Here is a 17,843-nt window from a genome sequence, read left to right on the forward strand (position 1 = left end):
CACTGGCGGGGTTTTGGACCTGTTGCAGGGCTGGTATCATCCTGGTTGAGCAAAGGGGCCTGCACAGGGGCATTGGGCCAGGAAGCAAGTAAGCCTGAGGCTCATGTACTCAAGTAAGCCTGAGGTTCATGTACTCAAGTAAGCCTGAGGTTCATGTACTCAAGTAAGCCTGAGGCTCATGCTCCCTTCTCTCCTCTCCCCCCCCCCCCCCCCAGAGGTCCCTCCAGGCAGGAACGGCCTCTGGGCACTGCCCTAGGTGATTCTACCTTGAGCAGTGAGAAGGCCTGGCCACTGTCCACAGGGCCTAGTGCTTCTCAGGAGCAGAAACACCACCACCTCTCTCACCGTTTTGGGGGGTATCATTGTTGGAGGCCTTTCTATGGTGTTGACATCATAGGGTCCTTCCAGTGGCTGACCCCAGAGGATGGTTATGGGTGGGACAAGGGGAGGCAGGCAGAGGGGTGACCTCAGAGCCAAATCACTGGGCTCATCCTCCTCTGTCTGCTCACTGGCCTCTTTGCCTCCCTTAGACTTATCACCACCCCTCTCTGTACCTCTTTTCCTGACTGGAGAACGGGGTAAACAGCTCATTGGTGGCATTTTGAGAAATAAGTGGAATAAAGGCCTATGGAGCATTCCCATAACTGGTAGCTATTAATAGCAACAGGAGCTTGGCAGCAAACCCATGCATGTGGACTAGATGAGGGAAACGCTATGTGAAGAGCCAGGCTATTAATAAGGCTGATTTAGCCACTCGTCCCACGATGTGGGTGTACAAATAGGCAAACCCTTCACACCTGGGGCAGGGGGTAGGCTGTTCTCTGCAAGGGTTGAAATGTACCTCAGAACATTTTAAGTGATGTGTTTTAGGGACCTGCTTCTGAGATAATAAGCCAGAGAAGGAAGTCATTTTTATTTTATGGCTGTACCTTGATTATTAATTTAGTCATTTAATTCAATGAGTAATCATTAGGTTGCTCTTTGCCCTGGGCACCTAATGTTGGTGAGAAGCCATCTTTTCCTATTGGATGTTTTCCATATTGGGACTATGGAAAGATGTGCTCTGGAGCTGGGTAGCCTGTGCTTTTGGAGGGGTCGGTTTGCCCCAGACCCCTCCTGACCTGGTTTTCTCATCCACGAACACACTCATGTTCCAAAGCAAGTTTCCCAGCTGTTTTGGGAGGCATCAGCTTTATTGAAATAAGCCCTGCACCTCTAGGGAATTTGCTGGTTGTAGGATGAAGAGGTCCTGTCTCCCTCCTTGATCCCTTAGCCAGGCAGAGGTGGCCAGATGTTGGCAAGCATTGGTGCCACTGCTGGCTGGAATTATTTAACATCATAATGAGTCCATTTTTCATATCCTCCATTGGTTCCCCCAGGACCTGCCAGGAGGGCAAGCAGCTAGTGAGGTTATAATTAATATTAAGAAGGCAGCATTCTGTTTGGTGTGACTGCTTAATATTCCTTCCCATCAGGATGGGGCTGGGTTGGGGGGGCACCTCCATCTTGAGGCCACCAGGATCCTGGAATATGTTTCTAGGCCCAGGGGCCACAGGAAGCTTACATCACTGTGAGTGACTCCCGGGAGGGACTCCTGCACCTGGACAAAGCGGGTGCCATGAGTGTGTGTCGAGTGTGCTGATTTGTTCCTGGGTCTGCAGACCTTTAGCTTCCTCTTGCTGGTGAACTTGGAAGCAGGTGTTATGAATGTTTTGTCATAAGAGCCGGCTCAAACAAAGGCCCGCTGTTCATGCAGAAGGGTCAGTCAGGCTGTCCCTGCCTTCAGGGAGCTTTGTCTCCTGGGGGAGACAGAGATGAGCAGATGGCTGCTGTTACAGAAGCACAGAAATGCTATGATGGAAACAGGCTGGGTGATGGGATAGGGTGGAAAGGAGGAGCTGGGAAGATCAGTGAAGACTGTCCCAGGTGCATGGAGGGCTGGTGTGAGGCGGTGAAGTGGGAGATGGGCATGAGTTTGGCAGGAGGTGAAGGGGCCAGAGAGAGGAGGAGGGGCAGGAGGCCAATGGGTGGGGAGGAGCAGGGAGGGACCCTGTGTGGCCTCCGGGCCAGGGTTACTGTTGGAGTCTTGGGAGGAAATACACAGAAGCTTGGGAGTGATGTGGTGTGACTGTTCCTCTTGCTGAACTAATTGCAAAGGCCCCGAGGCAGCTGCCAGACTGATGGGGAGGCTGGTGTGGTGTCCAGGGCGAGGTGCTGGCTAGCCTGAACCGGGGTGGATGTGGTAGCAGTGGGAAGAGCTGGTGTTTCAAGTACACTTTGGAGAGTTTCCAGCTGACTTATGAGGACTGGGTGAGGGAAATGGAAGCATTGCATGTGATTTGAGAGGGTTTGGATAAGTGTAGAAGTCACTAGGGTGGGGGTTCCCCCATTCCACATCTGCTGCCAGATCGGTCATAGGAGAGCTCAGTAGGATCAGGCCTCTCATTCAAGAATTGTCAATGGCTCCAGCCCCATTGCCTTCAAGACTCAATGCACACCCTTGAGGAAGCTTGAACGACCTCCCCAAACAGAACCTTACCTGCCTCCCCTCACCTCAACCTGTCCAGAAGTGACCCTGAACAAGTAAACAGAATAAGTGACCCTGTTTTCCATCTTCTGTGTCTTTAAAAAACCTATTTCTTACCACCAGCACTGGATGTTAAAGCCATCCTGCCCCAAGACCCCATTCTCTTAGAAACAGCCTTTCTCTTGTGGTTTGAGAGTGTCCAGATACAGTTATTTCAGTCTTATCTTTATTGCCAGCTAGCTTATCATGCATCCATCATTCTACATTTAATGAGTGCCTGCTATTTACTCAGCACTGAGCCTAAACCTGGGGTGACTAATGGGAATAAGAAATGGTCTCAGCTTTGGAGGACCCAGGATCAGCCCTGCCCTTGCTCTGACTGGACTGTCTCTCTCACACATGTCAGAACATCATAGGCATATGTGGAAGGAATTGCTCAAGGAGTTCTGGGGTATGCCACCATTTTCCCCAACATGGCTTTTGTGAAGGTTCTGAGCCTCCATACCTAGGAGACCTGAAATCCTGATATTGCAGAGCCAGCAGGTCAGGACCACAGAGGTGAGGGCTGCACCTTCGGTATAGGTGGTGGCTGAGCACTTAGCGGCTCCTGGAAGTCTGAGCCCCTGCTCGAGAAGGTCGCTCCATTCCAGCTTTTCCCAGCTCTTCTGGTTCCATGAAGGAGAACAGCTTGGAGGCAGATTATTTTGCTTTCATGGTATTTATTTTGGGGGTGCGTTTCTTTTTTAGGCAAGTGATAGTATTTTAACATTTAAAGTGCAATATAAATAAATATGAATTTTCTTTTCAAAATACATGTATTTAAGTTAAAAAGTGAAGCAATTAAAAGAAAAGTACTGGGTAAACAATAGTGATAAAGCAAAATTTTGGGGAAAGAGTCAAGCTGGGAAGTTTTGCACTGTTAGGTACAAGGCAAGGCTGTCTGCACAGGTTTAGGGACCCGCTCTGCCCTCTTGCTGAAGATTGGGATTCCTCTTAGGGACTTCTAGGTGGAAATGCTCAGGAAAGCAGTGTGAATGCATAGACACAATGGGTTTCATCTACATAATGAAATACTACTTCACTCTATAAAAGGAACGTGTCATGGATAAATCTTGGAAACATGATGCTTAATGAAAGAAATTAGTCACAAAAGACCACATACTGTAGCATTTCATCATATGAAAGTCCAGAATAGTCAGACCCATAGAAAAGAAGTAGGACAGTGATGAACTGGTGATGAGAAAGGGGTAAATTGCATGTAACAGGCATGAGGGGTCTTACTGTGGAAGAAAACGTTTTAAAACTGATTTGTGGAGTGGTTGCATCACTCAACAAACTAAAAAGTGTTGGATTATAAGACAAAAGAAACCATCAAACAAAAAACCCAAGTCCTATTTACTGCCCTGTTCAGTTAGTAAAAATGAAGAAAAGCCCTAGGAGCAAAATGAAGAAAAGCCCTATGAGCAAAATGAAACCCTTCTGTGGCTGCCCATAACTTGTGGAAGAGCTTCCTTTGGGGCTTTTCTCCATATGTAAGTACTTTTTCACCAACTTGAGCTTGTCAGTGAAGTTTTTGTAGTTTGTTCATTTCACCTACTTAATGATATCCTGTGTCATTAACTATTCCAGGCCAGTGTCACCCAAAGTCAGAAAAGGTCAATAACTTTGAGAAGAGGTGGGAATAAATGAAGTTAGACGTGTAAGTGTAATGTGCTAGGAACATGCATTTTAATTCTCCAAGGAAGAGAATGTATCTCTGGAACATCTCTGCAGCTTCCTCCAACATGCTTTGCCCTCTATCACCGACTCCTGTGCCCCCCGGTTTCCTGATGGGCTCACTCACAGATCAGTGGGCAGAATGGAGAAAGACTGAGTATTCATTCCTCCAGCCTTGCCCAGCAGTGCCAGAAGTGGGCAGTGGCTGCATCCCTCTGTTTTCAGCCACATTTCCTGTTAAGTGACTCCCTCTGAAAACCTTCCAGGTTCTGCAAACACTTTGTTCCCTTCCCCTGTCCCTTAGAACTAGGGAGTTAGCAGCTGCTCACTTTTGCCAGCTCTGGGAGCTTCAGCATCTTTGTTAGTTCCCCCAACCCTACCCACATCTCTGTAGTAGCTCCTTTCATACAACTCACTTTGATGATCCCTTCTGAGGACCTTCTGTTCCCTACTGGAACGTATTCGTAGCATGTTTTTCATGGAGGTCGTATTCGACCTCATGTTTTTCACAGAGGTCACATGGGTCAAGTGGGGTGTGGAACTCATGTTTAGGAAACGTTCCACAGCAGCATTTTCTATGACTGCATAATTTCCCAATTACATGTGTGATATCACAAATTAGTCTTTACTATTGAGAATGGGTCACTACCAGTATTCTTTGCCTCTTTGTGCAATGATTATGTGCTTTGGATAAAGTCTTAGAATATCCAAAGACATGCCAGTCTCAATGTACTTCTGATAGACAGAGCTATTGAAGGTTGCCCAGATCCAAGGGTGTGGCTCCACCAGTTCAAGGCACAATTCTCTGGATCCAATGTTAAGAAAGCAGGTACTGGCAGTGAAAACAGGAAGCAGCCATTTAGTTTGGGGGACAATTTATTTGGAACCCAGTTGACAACACTTGTCCATTGAGCTTCCTGAGCAGACCCTACCACCAGTGCCCCAGACCAGAAATCACGAGTTGTTTTTAGAAACCTGATGAAACCTCGGTAGAAATGGCTTTGCATCCCATTCCAGTCACTCTCCTCCATCAATCATCAAAGGGTCTCTTTGAGTTCCAATTCTCACAGACTTGTGGAATTAATTGTTTTGAATAAATCTTTATTGTTCATTATTACAGTTGTTCCTATTTTCCCTCCATAGATCCCCTCCACCCAGTTCCCACCCCACCCCATGCCCTTACCCCCCCACCCCCATCTTCATCCATAGGTGTAAGATTTTTGTCCAATCTCTTCCCACAACCCTCATATCCCCTTCCCCCAAGAATTGTCAATCCTCTACCTTTCTATGTCCCTGTTCTATTATATTCACCAGTTTATTCTGTTCTTCTGATTTTTTATTCACTTGCTTTTTAGATTAACTTGTTGATAGATATGTATTTTTGTCACTTTGTTGTTCATAATTTTTATCTTTACCTTCTTCTTCCTCTTTTAGAGAATACCCTTTAGCATTTCATATAATACTGATTTGGTGGTGATGAACTCCTTTAGCTTTTTCTTGTTTGTGAAGCTCTTTATTTCTGAATGATAGCTTTGCTGGATAGAATAATCTTGGTTGTAGGTTCTTGCTTTTCATCACTTTGTATATTTCTTGTCACTCCCTTCTGCCCTGCATAGTATCTGTTGAGAAATCTGCTGACAGTCATATTGGTACTCTCTTATAGGTAACTAAATGTTTTTCTCTTGCTGCTTTAGATTCTCTCTTTTTCTTTTGCCCTTGGCATTTTAATTTTGATGTGTATTGGTGTATTGGAATCCTCTTGATTGGGTTCTCTGCATTTCCTGGACTTGTAAGTCTATTTCTTTCAGCAGGTAGGGGAAGTTTTCTGTCATTATTTCTTCAAATAGATTTTCAGTATCTTGCTCTCTCTATCTTTCTCTCTCTCTTCTTCTGGCATCCCCATAATTTGGATGTTGGTTCGCTTGAAGTAGTCCAGAGGCTCCTTACACTGTCTTCATAGTTTTGGATTCTTTTTCTTTTTGCTTTTGCAATTGGGTATTTTTTGCTTCATATTTCAAATCTTTGACTTGATTCTTGTGATCCTCTAGTCTGCTGTTGGATCTCTATATATTATTCTTTACTTCAGTAAGAGTATGCTTAATTTCTGATTGGTCCTTTTTCATATCCTTGAGGGTCTCACTAAATTTCTCAGAGGTTTCTAGAAAATTCTTGAGTAACCTTATAACCGTGGTTTTGAACTCTATATCCAGTATTTAATTTCATCAATTTCTTTCATTTGTGACTTGTTTCTTTGTCTCTTTGTTTTGGCTGCTTCCTTCTGTTTGTTTTTATGTACTGGGTAACTGCTAAGTCTCCTTGAGTTAATAGAGTGGCCTTGTGTGGTAAGTGTCCTATCAGACCCAGTTTTTCAGCCTCCCCTGTCACGGGAGGTGGACACTCTTGGTGCACCTTTTGTGGGCTGTTTCCACAGTCTTGTTGTAGTTAAGCCTTGATTGCTGTTGGTATCACTGGGAGGAATTGATCTCCAGGCCAATTGGCTGTGAGGACCAGCTGGGTCTACACTGGAAGATCTGTTGCACGGGAGACACCCTAATGGGGCAGGACTTGCTTCAGTGGGGCTTTGGTGCTCACTGAGTCTGCTCCCTGAGTGTGTCTTTTATGGATGTGAAGAGTGGTAATCAGTATGGTCTCACTCTGACCACTGGGTACACTGGCTCTTGGATCTCCAAGAAGGTGCAAGGTCAACCACTGTCTGGAGCCACCCAGGAGGAGCTATAGAGACATCTGCAGATTTCTCCTCTTTGTATGGGGTTTGGAAGTGCCCAATTGAGGCCCAGCTATGAAGCAAGTCCAGCTGCTGCTACCAGGTCTTGGGCTTTCTTTTGGAATCTCTGGGCTCTCTGTCCCAGCTGCAGTTTGGTTTAGGTGAAAGGACAGGCCATTCATATGCAAAAGCCGATGCTCACAGCTTGGTTGTGGTTGTAAATTGGGTGGGGCGAGGTCTCTGGGATCATCAGGGCAGAGCAAACAGCAATGGCTGCCCTGAACTGGAGAAATCCCGCCCGCCCCCCCCCCCCCCCTCCCGCCACGTGCAGTACCTCTAAGAGTGAGCCACCAGCATGTTTCTGTCTGAGCGCCAGTTTCTCCCCATATGTGTCTGGGTTCCCCAGAGGCTCACCCAGAACTGCAGTTCAGAGCAAGTGGGAGCTTGTACCTCCCTCCTGGTTTAAAGAGCAGCACATCCAGCACTTTCCACGCCTCTGGACCTCTTACCAGTCTCACTGCACTTTCTTCACTTCTCTAGCTGTGGAACTTCCACCCAGCCAGCTTTCCCGTGGTTCTGGGTGGTAGTTGTTCTGCCGTTTAGCTGTGGTTTTAGTGTGGTTGTGAGAGGCAGCAAGGATAGGTGATTACCTATGCCACCATCTTGGTTTCTCTGGAATCAGTTTTTAAAATCTGGTGGTGCTGAGCCCTGTGCCCAGTTGCACCTGGGTTAACAGTGGCCACATGGCCATCTTCCCTGAACTCCATGAACACGTCCATAAATCTGTGCTGAGAATGGTGTGATAGCTTGGCTTTTTAATACCTGGGTAGCTTCACCTCCTCCTCTTCCAGTCCCAAAGGACCCAAAGGAACTTTTATAAGTGCCTCACAGGTACAGAGTGCTCAGGAGACACTCAGGCTTTATATATATAAATAAATAAATATATATATATATATATATATATATATATATATATATATATATATATATATAGTGAGATGCAGGGAAAAGTGAGAAGAAAAGAGAGAGACAAAGGGACAAGAGAGAGAAGAGAGGGAGAAAGTGCTTCAGTGTTGATTCTTAAAATATTTTTTAAAATAAAGATCTTGGCATCATCATCCTCTCCTTTTACAGGGAGCCTGAGATTGAGCCTCACGATGATCGCAAGACTGCCTGGCGGGGTCAGTGTTGCTTCAAACCCTGGGTAGCTATTTTGGTCATGAGCTGATTATTTTTGCTAATTTCATTGACGTGTCCTTCTTGAGTTGGTTGGGCAGCCCACGTGTGGCATGCTGTGTCCTCTGGGCAGCCCCGAGTCACTGTTGTGTACCGTGGTTGATCGTTGATTTTGGAGTCTCCTTCACTCCCAGGCTGAGGGCTTGTTTTCTCTGTCTCGTGTTCATATCTTGTGTGCTGTGGGAGCCTTTCTTTAGGACTGTGTCTGGGTAATGAAGGTCATGGTACTTGCCCTGTTAGCATGAGGGGAGGTGATTAGTGAGTCAGGAGTCACCTTCTCTTCCACTGCCAGATGGTGAATGAGGAGTTGCATCCCTGCCATCTGCATTGTACCTCCCCCAATCCTTTCAAAGCATACCAAGCACCAGCAGCTAGGAACATTCAGTAGGTGCTTACTTATTCATGCTGCCATCCTCAGGTACCTCCTAAGATACCCATTCACTCACTCACTCACTCACTCACTCACTCACTCACTCACTCACTTAACCAGTGTTTGTTAGAACTCTGGGTCATTCTCAGAGCTCAACTGTGAATGACAGAATCTGCTCTTGTGAGTTTAAGCAGAGAAATAATTTGTTAAAGGATGTCAGGTACTTTGCACCAGGTGAGAGGTCCAAATGAGATCTCAGGTCTGTTTCCTGGCAACCCTGCTCCTCTGGACTCCACAATGTGCTTCATGCTCTGGGCGCTGGCTGTCTCCCTGCCATAGCCTGCCCTCTTGCTGGGATCGATATCCCAGGTACCTCACCTTGCAAGCTTCTGGCAGAATTATGCCCTGGGGTACCTGAGTAGTAGAACGAGGCCCCACACTGCCTCTGAGCTGCAGCCTGGAGCTGTGAGAGTGAGTTTCTCCCTTGTGCGTTAGGGAGAGCTGATGAGGGCAGAAGTTCCCCAAACTTGGCAAGGGTGCCATGGCTAAAAGTCACAACTGAAGTCTGCTACAACCTTCCTGAGTGCCTCCCTGAACTGACCTGCAGAGCACAGAGATAAGGAATAGCCCATGAATGAATGGCTCCTGGACAAATGTGCGATGGGCAGCAGAGAGCCAAGTGGATGCTATTGAACAAAGTACTCTGAGAACTCTGGGGAATGCTCATTGACACAGAGCAGGACATGCTCGTCTTACTTGGACAGGAAGGATGGTCCTTTACAGAATGAGATCTGCAAATGGTTAATAAGCAAACAAAAAGGTACTTGAACTCATTTTTAATTAGGAAAATAAAAAATGAAAGCTATTGATTGACAGCATCAATCAACTATAGATAAGGAACAATGAGAACTTGTTCTGCAAGGATGGCATAAATGATGTAGTCACTGGGAAATTGTTTGGCATTACTACTCAAATTAAATTTATGGCTGGCCTGTGTCCTAGCAATTCCACTCCTTGGATTCCTATACTTACTTTTTAGCTGTCTTTCCTACCAAAATGTAACCATGAAGGTTAGAGCACTTTTTCCCTACTCTGTCCCCAGTACACACTGTACCTGACTCCAGCACTCCATAACTACTTGTTTAATGAAGTGTGTGCAAAGACTTTCAAGATATGCACAGGCACACTTTGCTTCCTTGTGCCTCAGAAATGTGATACTTTTTTACAAAATGAGGGCAAGAGCCTTCATCAGCAAAAAGATTACTACTCGTTTTACTGTGATGTTTGCTTTACTATGGAGGTCTGTTACTGAACCCACAATTTCTCCCAGGTCTGCCTAAAATAGAGTGAGGAAGACAGAATGAAGGAGAAAAAGATCTCTGAGAAAGATGTTTCATCAGATTAGGGATTTTGGACTATTTGGTGGTAGGGAGAAGGACATTGGAGCAGAGAGAGCAGCATAGCAAAAGCTTGGGGGAGGAGGGATGTGACACTGCCTGGAGAGGCTGGATCTTCCCCATAGACCATGGAGAGTGACAATGTAGACAGAGCATGGTGGACATGTGGCAGGGAGGACACTCAGGGCTGTGGATGGAGGGAGGGCCCCATATGAGATTTGGGGAGCTACAATTGGCAAGGTTTTGTGACCGATTGGGAGTACAGGAGTGCATGATTGTGCTGGCCACTGGTTTGGGTGACTGATTAGGTGACGGCCATCCCAAAAGGCCGCAGCATCCGTTTTGTTTTGTTTTTCCATCTACCCACTTGTAGCATCTTTTTAATCTTTATGTCCCTAGTCTCATGCCTGGGGACTTGGTTACAACGGGGCAAAAGTAACTTTGGTTTATAGCAGTGGTTCCCAAAGTAGGGCACATGTCCCCCCTGGGGGCAATTTGATTTTTAAGGGGGACAATTTGAGAATGAGTTATTAATTGATTTTTTTGCATTTCTTATGGTTCTAGGGGCCTCATATACAGTATATATATATTGTGATATATTTATGCATTTCAGTTATCTATTATATATTTTGAAACTTTATTTACTACTAGAAACCCAGTGCACATAGGGATTGGGCCTAAACCGGCAGTTGGATATCCCTCTCACAATCCAGGACAGCTGGTTCCCAACCATTCGCCTGCCTACCAGCCTGATCACCCCCTAGTCACTCCCCTGCCAGCCTGATCAACGCCTAACTGCTTCCCTGCTGACCCAGTTGCTCCCAGCTGCCCTCCCCTGCTGGTTTGGTTGCCTCCAACTGGCTTCCCCAGCTGGCATTGTTGCCCCTAACTTCCCTCCCCTGCTGGCCCAGTCATCCCTAATTGCCCTCCCCTGCTGGCCTGGTCCTCCCCAACTGCCCTTCCCTGCAGGCTTGATTGCCTCTAACTGCCCTCCTCTACTGGCCTAATAGCCCACAACTGCCCTCCCCTGCTGGCCATCTTGTGGTGGCCATATTTGACCACATGGGGACAGCCATCTTGTGCAAGGATGTGAGGGTCAATTTACATATTACCTGTTTATTATGTAGGTTTTTTTCATATCAGTTCATATTATTATTATTTTTTAAACAATTCCTTGGTGCTTTCTTTCTCAGTACTTCAGCTGTCCTTTTGTTCTTTTATTCTTCTCTTTCATGGATGCCATGTTCTTTGGAAGTTTGTTTAGACCAATAAATTGCCTTTTAGGATCCCTTCACATAAATAGGAGTTCACTTTTTAAAAAAATATATATTTTATTGATTTTTTACAGAGAGGAAGAGAAAGGGATAGAGAGTTAGAAACAACAATGAGAGAGAATCATCAATCAGCTGCCTCTTGCACACTCCCTGCTGGGGATGTGCCCACAACCAAGGTACATGCCCTTGACCAGAATCGAACCTGGGATCTTTAAGTCTGCAGGCCAACGCTCAATCCACTGAGCCAAACCGGTTTCAGCTAGGAGTTCCTTTTTTGAGTAATAAAAATTATATGTCACAGAGGGGAGCATCAGGATTTCAGAGATGCTTAGCTTAGGTGGGGCATGGCCAAAAATGGTTGGGAACCATCATTGGTTTACAGTCTGTGCTGATTGATTGTATTTAATCCAGTTTAATATGATCTTTCATGGCTGAAAACTTGTCAAAGTGAAGGACATAAAGTTTAAAAGAGCCCTGGAAAAAATCACTCCTGAGGTTCAAAGTAAGGAACCATTATGATCTCACTCATATCCTATATAATAATAGAGGAATATGTAAATTGTCCATTACGCCATCACACAACGGCCAACCTCGCTCTCCATGGGGGAGGGACTTGCAGTGTCAGGGATCGGGGTGGTGGCAGGGCGCATGGACAGGCCTCCGCCTGAGGGGTGGCTCCTAGGTGAGCACCCTGGCTTCAGAAGTGGCTGGTCAGGTGGTGGGCAGCCCAAGTGATGCAGAGTGGTGGCACCAAGGCAGGGTGCACTGGAGGGGGCTCAGGCCAGGGTAGGGGGCAGGGGGCCGGCCGGCGGTGATCTGCCTCACCCACGGAGAGCGAGGTTCTGTAGTGGCCCCAAGACATGGCTTGGCCCAGTGGGAAACAAGGGGCAATGACTGCCAGCATGGAAGGATGCCTGGGTGGAGGGGCACAGTGCCCTGAGGTGGGGGTGCCAGTGAACCCAGCCCCTCTCCCGGACCCACCCTGATAAGCCTCTCCCACCCCAAATGAAGGTGGAGCGGCTATCCAGTCCCCTTAGTCCTCTGACCCCTCACCCAAGCCAGCTACCCCCCACACTTTCCTGTGGCTGGGGGTACCTCAGGCAGGCTATAGGCATGACATTGGTCGGAGGCAAAGGTCCTGGCTGTACCTGGCCTAGAGAGTCCTGAAAACCTCAACAGTGACCAAAGACCAAGACAGAGTGGAAAGGTCCCTGCCGATGGTTATGGCTCAAAGTGCCAGGAGTAGGCAGAGCATCTTGAACCTGCAACCCTGGTGTCTGCACATCAAGCCTTGGGGCACACCACACTAGTGGTGCCTGTGGGTGAAAGGGGGAGACAGGGAGCTGGGGTGCGGAGCTGGGAGAGGCCTAGAGTCTTCAGGATCAGCCCCCACACCTGCTCCCCTGGCTGTGGAATCTGGATATGGGGAGAGCCGTCTGCCAAGGTTGCTGTGACCCCTGTGCTCTGGCCACCAGGCCCTGCTCCCTGCCCAAACCCGGGTTCCGACAGGTGAGGGAATTTCACCAAATCCCAGCCTCAGCTCTCCCCAGTGGCAGGAATGGAGGAAAGCCAAGTGCTGCTATGCGACACAATGAGCCAGGGACCACCATTCACCTTGGTTTCCTAAACCAGCTCCTTCAGCTTCCGGATGTCTCAAGTCCAGGTTAGGCTTAGTCAAAACCCCTGGTCAACTCTGCAGCTTGCATTCCAGGTGCAGCTAGCCCTGAGCTGGCTGGCATTGCATTCAGAGAAGCAGCTGCCACTGGGCTCAGTTACATATGAGAAATCAAAGAGCTGGGAGTAAATATCTTCCCAGCCCCTTCCTATGCCCTGGACAAGGAGGGCTGGGGATGGGGGTAATGGAAAAGGGCGGCTTTTTTGCATTTTATAATGAAAAGACACCTGCTATGTAGCGAGGAGGGCTGATTTGTTTCTAGCAACACCTGGCGTGTTCCCTGCCCCAGCCCTGAAGCCTGACAGCACCTATAGGGCAAAGGTGTGTCCACACAGCCATGTTGGCCTGGCTCCTGGAACATTGGGAGCAAGTTTGAGCTGCATTGGTTAAAAAATAAAAAAGATAAAAATTGAAAAACACCTCTTTGTACTCAAATGACACTGTAAAATACAGATTATAGCATCTGATTTTGTCTTCTGTGTTGATTTTGAGGCAGAGTACAAATAGGTTCAGTGGAAAAAGCAGGGGGGTGGAAAAAAACAAAGGGAAAGGGAGAGGATCCTGCTGTCCACAGCACTGAAAGCTGTTTTTTGTTATTTTTTCTTCTGTTCTTCAAGTCAGTATATGCCATTTAAACCACTTTCTGGTGTTAGGTAATGAGCTAATGCTTCCTCTATTAAGAGCAAGCAGCAGTGCCTTTCATATGAGTTGCATACATTTAATCCATTCAAATGGAGCATACTGAGTGGAGAGAATGGTATGTGTCATATAAAGAACTTGGCATTATGATACTATCTGGATGAAGATCTTATTCATTTTGCAATTTAGAGAATGTAGACAAATCAGCCATTGAAAATTAATGTGCATGCTTAAATGCATGACTTTATTTTCATCCATAATGATTACCGTAAATGACTGGTCACAAGGAGGTGCATTGATGGGTCCCACAGTGCAGCCGGTCTGGGTGAGGCTGTGTAGTGCGGGTTGGGGCCGGGGGATCTGAGGCTGTGCTCCCTGCCCCAGTGAGGCTGAATCACCTGCCTGGTGGGGCTTGACAGGTTTGGGGCCATCCAGGTCTTGGTGTCGGCCAGACACTTGTATTATAGAGAAAGGACATATAGCAATATTAAAATATTTCCTCTAGTTAATTCTCTTTTAATTTCATGCACTGAGCCACTAGTGTGGGATATAAAACTGAAAGCAACAAATGAACAAATAAGAGAAACAAACCAATAAAAACTCATAGACACAGACAACAGTAGGGTGGTTACCAGAGGGAAGGGAGTTCAGGATTAGTAAAGGTTACAGGGGGTCAAATATATGGTGACTGAAGATTTGACTTTGGGTGGTAAACACAAAATGTAATATAGAGATGATGTATTGTATACTTGAAACCTATATAACCAACCTATATTAACCAACTAGAGGCCTGGTGCATGAAAATTCATGCACTGGACGGGGGGCATCCCTCAGTCCAGACTGCCCCTTCTCATAGTCTGGGAGCCCTCAGGGCAGGAGGCAACCCAGTGATCAGGGGAAGGTGACACCCCATCACACCTCTGCTACTGCCACTGCCAGCAACATAAGCCTCAGCCAACCCTGGTTACCCAAGCTGCCATTCAAGGCTTGCCTGCACCTCGGGCCGACCCTGAGCAGCTGGGCAGCCGCCATCAATGGCTTGCCTGTACCTCAGGCTGGCCATGGGTGGCTGGGCAGCTGCCATCTGAGGCTTGTCTGTGCCTCAGGTTGGCCCTGGATGGATGGGGGGCTGAGGGTATTGGGTGTCACCATCTTGTGACTGTAGGTGCTGCTATCTTTGAGGGCATGGTAGTCAATTAGCATATTCCCTTCTTATTGGCTGTGGGTGCCACCATCTTTGTGAGAGTATGATGGTCAATTAGCATATTCCCTCTTTATTAGATAGGATGTTACCCTAATAAATTTAATTTTTTTAAAAGAATGAGGTTAACAAGCTGACTCTGCAATTCACAGGAAATGCAAGGGACCCAGGATAGCCAAAACAATTCTGAAAAACATCAAAGTAGGAGGACTCATTCTTCCTGATTTTCAAACTTATTGCAAAGCAACAGTAATCTAAACTATATGATACTAGTACAAGAATAGACATATAGTTCAATGAATAAAATTGAGATTCCCAAAATAAACGCATACATTTGTGGTCATCTATTTTCCACAAGTTGTCAGGACCATTCAATGGAGAAAGAAAGAAAGAAAGAAAGAAAGAAAGAAAGAAAGAAAGAAAGAAAGAAAGAAAGAAAGAAAGAAAGAAAGAAAGGAAGGAAGGAAGGAAGGAAGGAAGGAAGGAAGGAAGGAAGGAAGGAAGGAAGGAAGGAAGGAAGAAATGGAGAAAGAAAGAAATGAAGAAAGAAAGAAAGAAAGAAAGAAAGAAAGAAAGAAAGAAAGAAAGAAAGAAAGAAAGAAAGAAAGAAATGAAGAAAGAAATGAAGAAAGAGAGAGAAAGAAAGAAAGAAAGAAAGAAAGAAAGAAAGAAAGAAAGAAAGAAAGAAAGAAAGAAAGAAAGATTCTTTACAAATGATTTTGGGACAACTAGATATCTACATCCAAAATAATGAAGTTGAACTCTTCATACCATAAAAATAATTCAAAATGGATCAGAGATCTACATGTAAGAGCGAAAAATGATAACCTCTTACAAGAAAACATAGGGAAAATCTTTGTAACTTTGGATTTCATAAGGGATTCTTAGATATGACACCAATGCCATTAAATAAAAAACAGATAAATTAAACTTCAGTAAAATAAAATAAAAACTTTTGTGCTTCAGAGGACACACAGAATGGAAGAAAATATTTACAAATCATATATCTTATGTGGAGCTTGTATGTAGAATATATAAAGAACTCTTACAACTCAATAATAAAAAGACAAATACCCAACTAAAATGTGAGCAAAGCAACAGCTAAAAAACAAACAACCCGTTTTAAAAATGGGCAATGGACTTGAATAGACATTTCTCCAAACAAGACATATAAGTGGCCAATTAGCACATGAGAAGATGTTTAATTAAACATCAAGGAAATGCAAATCAAAACCACAGTGAGCCGTCACCACACCCACTAGGATGGCTAATATCTAAAGGATAGACAATAGCAAGTGCTGCCTGGGCCTTGCAGAAATTGGACCCCCACACGTTGCTGGTGAGAATGGAAAGCTGTGTGGCTGCTGTGGGAACAGCCTGCCAGTTCCTTAAACAGTTAAACAGGGATATCATATGACCCCATAGTTACACTCCTAAGTCTATACCCAAAAGAAATGAAAATATATGGCCACATGAAAATTTGTCCACAGTTGTTCACAAAAGTATTGCTCATAATAGTCAAAACATGAAAACAACTTGAATGTCCTTGATGAGTGACAGATGTCTGAATAGACAAAATGTGATCTATTCACACCATGGAACTTTTTTCAGCCATAAAAAGCAATGACATACTGACACCTGCTACCAATGGATGAAATTGAAAACATGATGCTCAGTGAAAGTAGCCACACAAAAGTACACTTATGATTCAATATATGTTCAGAAAAGGCAGATCTATGGTGACAAAGTAGATTGGTGTTTACCAGGGGCTGGAATGGGGGAGTTTTGGAGAATAGAGGGATTCTTTTTGAGGTGATGGAAAATGTTCTTAAATTGTGGTGATGTTTGCACAACTGTGTGAACAGACTAAATACCATTGGTCTGAATACTTAAATTCGTGAATGGTATGTGAATTATCTATATAAAAGATATATGCTAAGTGTTCTTCCCATCTTCTGACCAGTTGCTATGATGCACACTGACCACCAGGGAACAGGTACTCAAGCTGCCATGACACAGGAGCTGCCATGATGCACACTTGCCATTTACAGAGAAATGGCAGCACATGCCTGGTCGATAAAGTAACACTTGGCTTTCCCCAAGTGGGACACAGGCCCCACCACCACCCCAGAGTGACACCCCACCAAATCACTGCTGAGACCCCATAGCCAGCCTAGAATTGGTCGCTGTGGGTGCTGGATAATGACACCATGTAGCAATGCTCAGCTTTCTCTCCCTAGCAACTGACCTCCTGGCAGTTTCTTTAGCCCAGGAACATAGGTGGAAACATATTATACTTTAACCTAATGTCTGTGAAGCGTTTTCCCATGCCTCATCTCATTTGATCCTCAGAGTACTGGAGTAGGTGGATAGGAGACTCAGATGAATCCTATTTTCTTTTCATTAGCCAGAAAACAGAGATTTAGAAAGTTTAGAAACTTGACCCAACTGAAAAGAAATAAGAAATGGTGGACCTTGAAAATGACTTCAAGTTTTCTCACTGCACAGAATATAGTCAAACACTGCTGCAGTTAAATATTTTACCTTTTGTTCTCCCTGTATGATGTACAATAATAATCTGCTTCATGATGATATTTACTGCTGTGTTGTTGACAGTGACCTGAAAGAGAATTTGGGGTACCGTACTTCACTGGGCTGGAAAAAGTTTAGCTAAATCAGAAAGCAGATCTAATTAAACAAATTTATTCTATATATATACACGAGGCTAAGTTGACCCACACATGTGCAATACATATAAACTCTTGCTGGTGCCAATCGCATGCATGTGTTTCCATCTATCATTGTCGATTGTGAATTTGGTTGTCACTTCTATTATAAAGGACAAATAGTGATATTAAAATATTTCTTCTAAGTAATTTCCTTTCAATGTGCACAAATTCGTGCACCAGTCCACTAGTGCTTTAATAAATCTTAAAAGAGAGAGAGAGAGAGAGAGAGAGAGAGAGAGCTGCTTACTCTTGGAGGCATTTGAGAAGCAGCTCACCCTGTCTCCGGAATGCTGTAGGGGAGGCTTGCTGTGGGGGTTGGATGAACAACATTTTAAAACACCTTTATTGAGATAC

This window comes from Pipistrellus hanaki (genome assembly GCF_964339955.1).
Source record: "Pipistrellus hanaki genome assembly, chromosome: 2".
In the NCBI taxonomy this organism is placed as follows: Eukaryota; Metazoa; Chordata; class Mammalia; order Chiroptera; family Vespertilionidae; genus Pipistrellus; species Pipistrellus hanaki.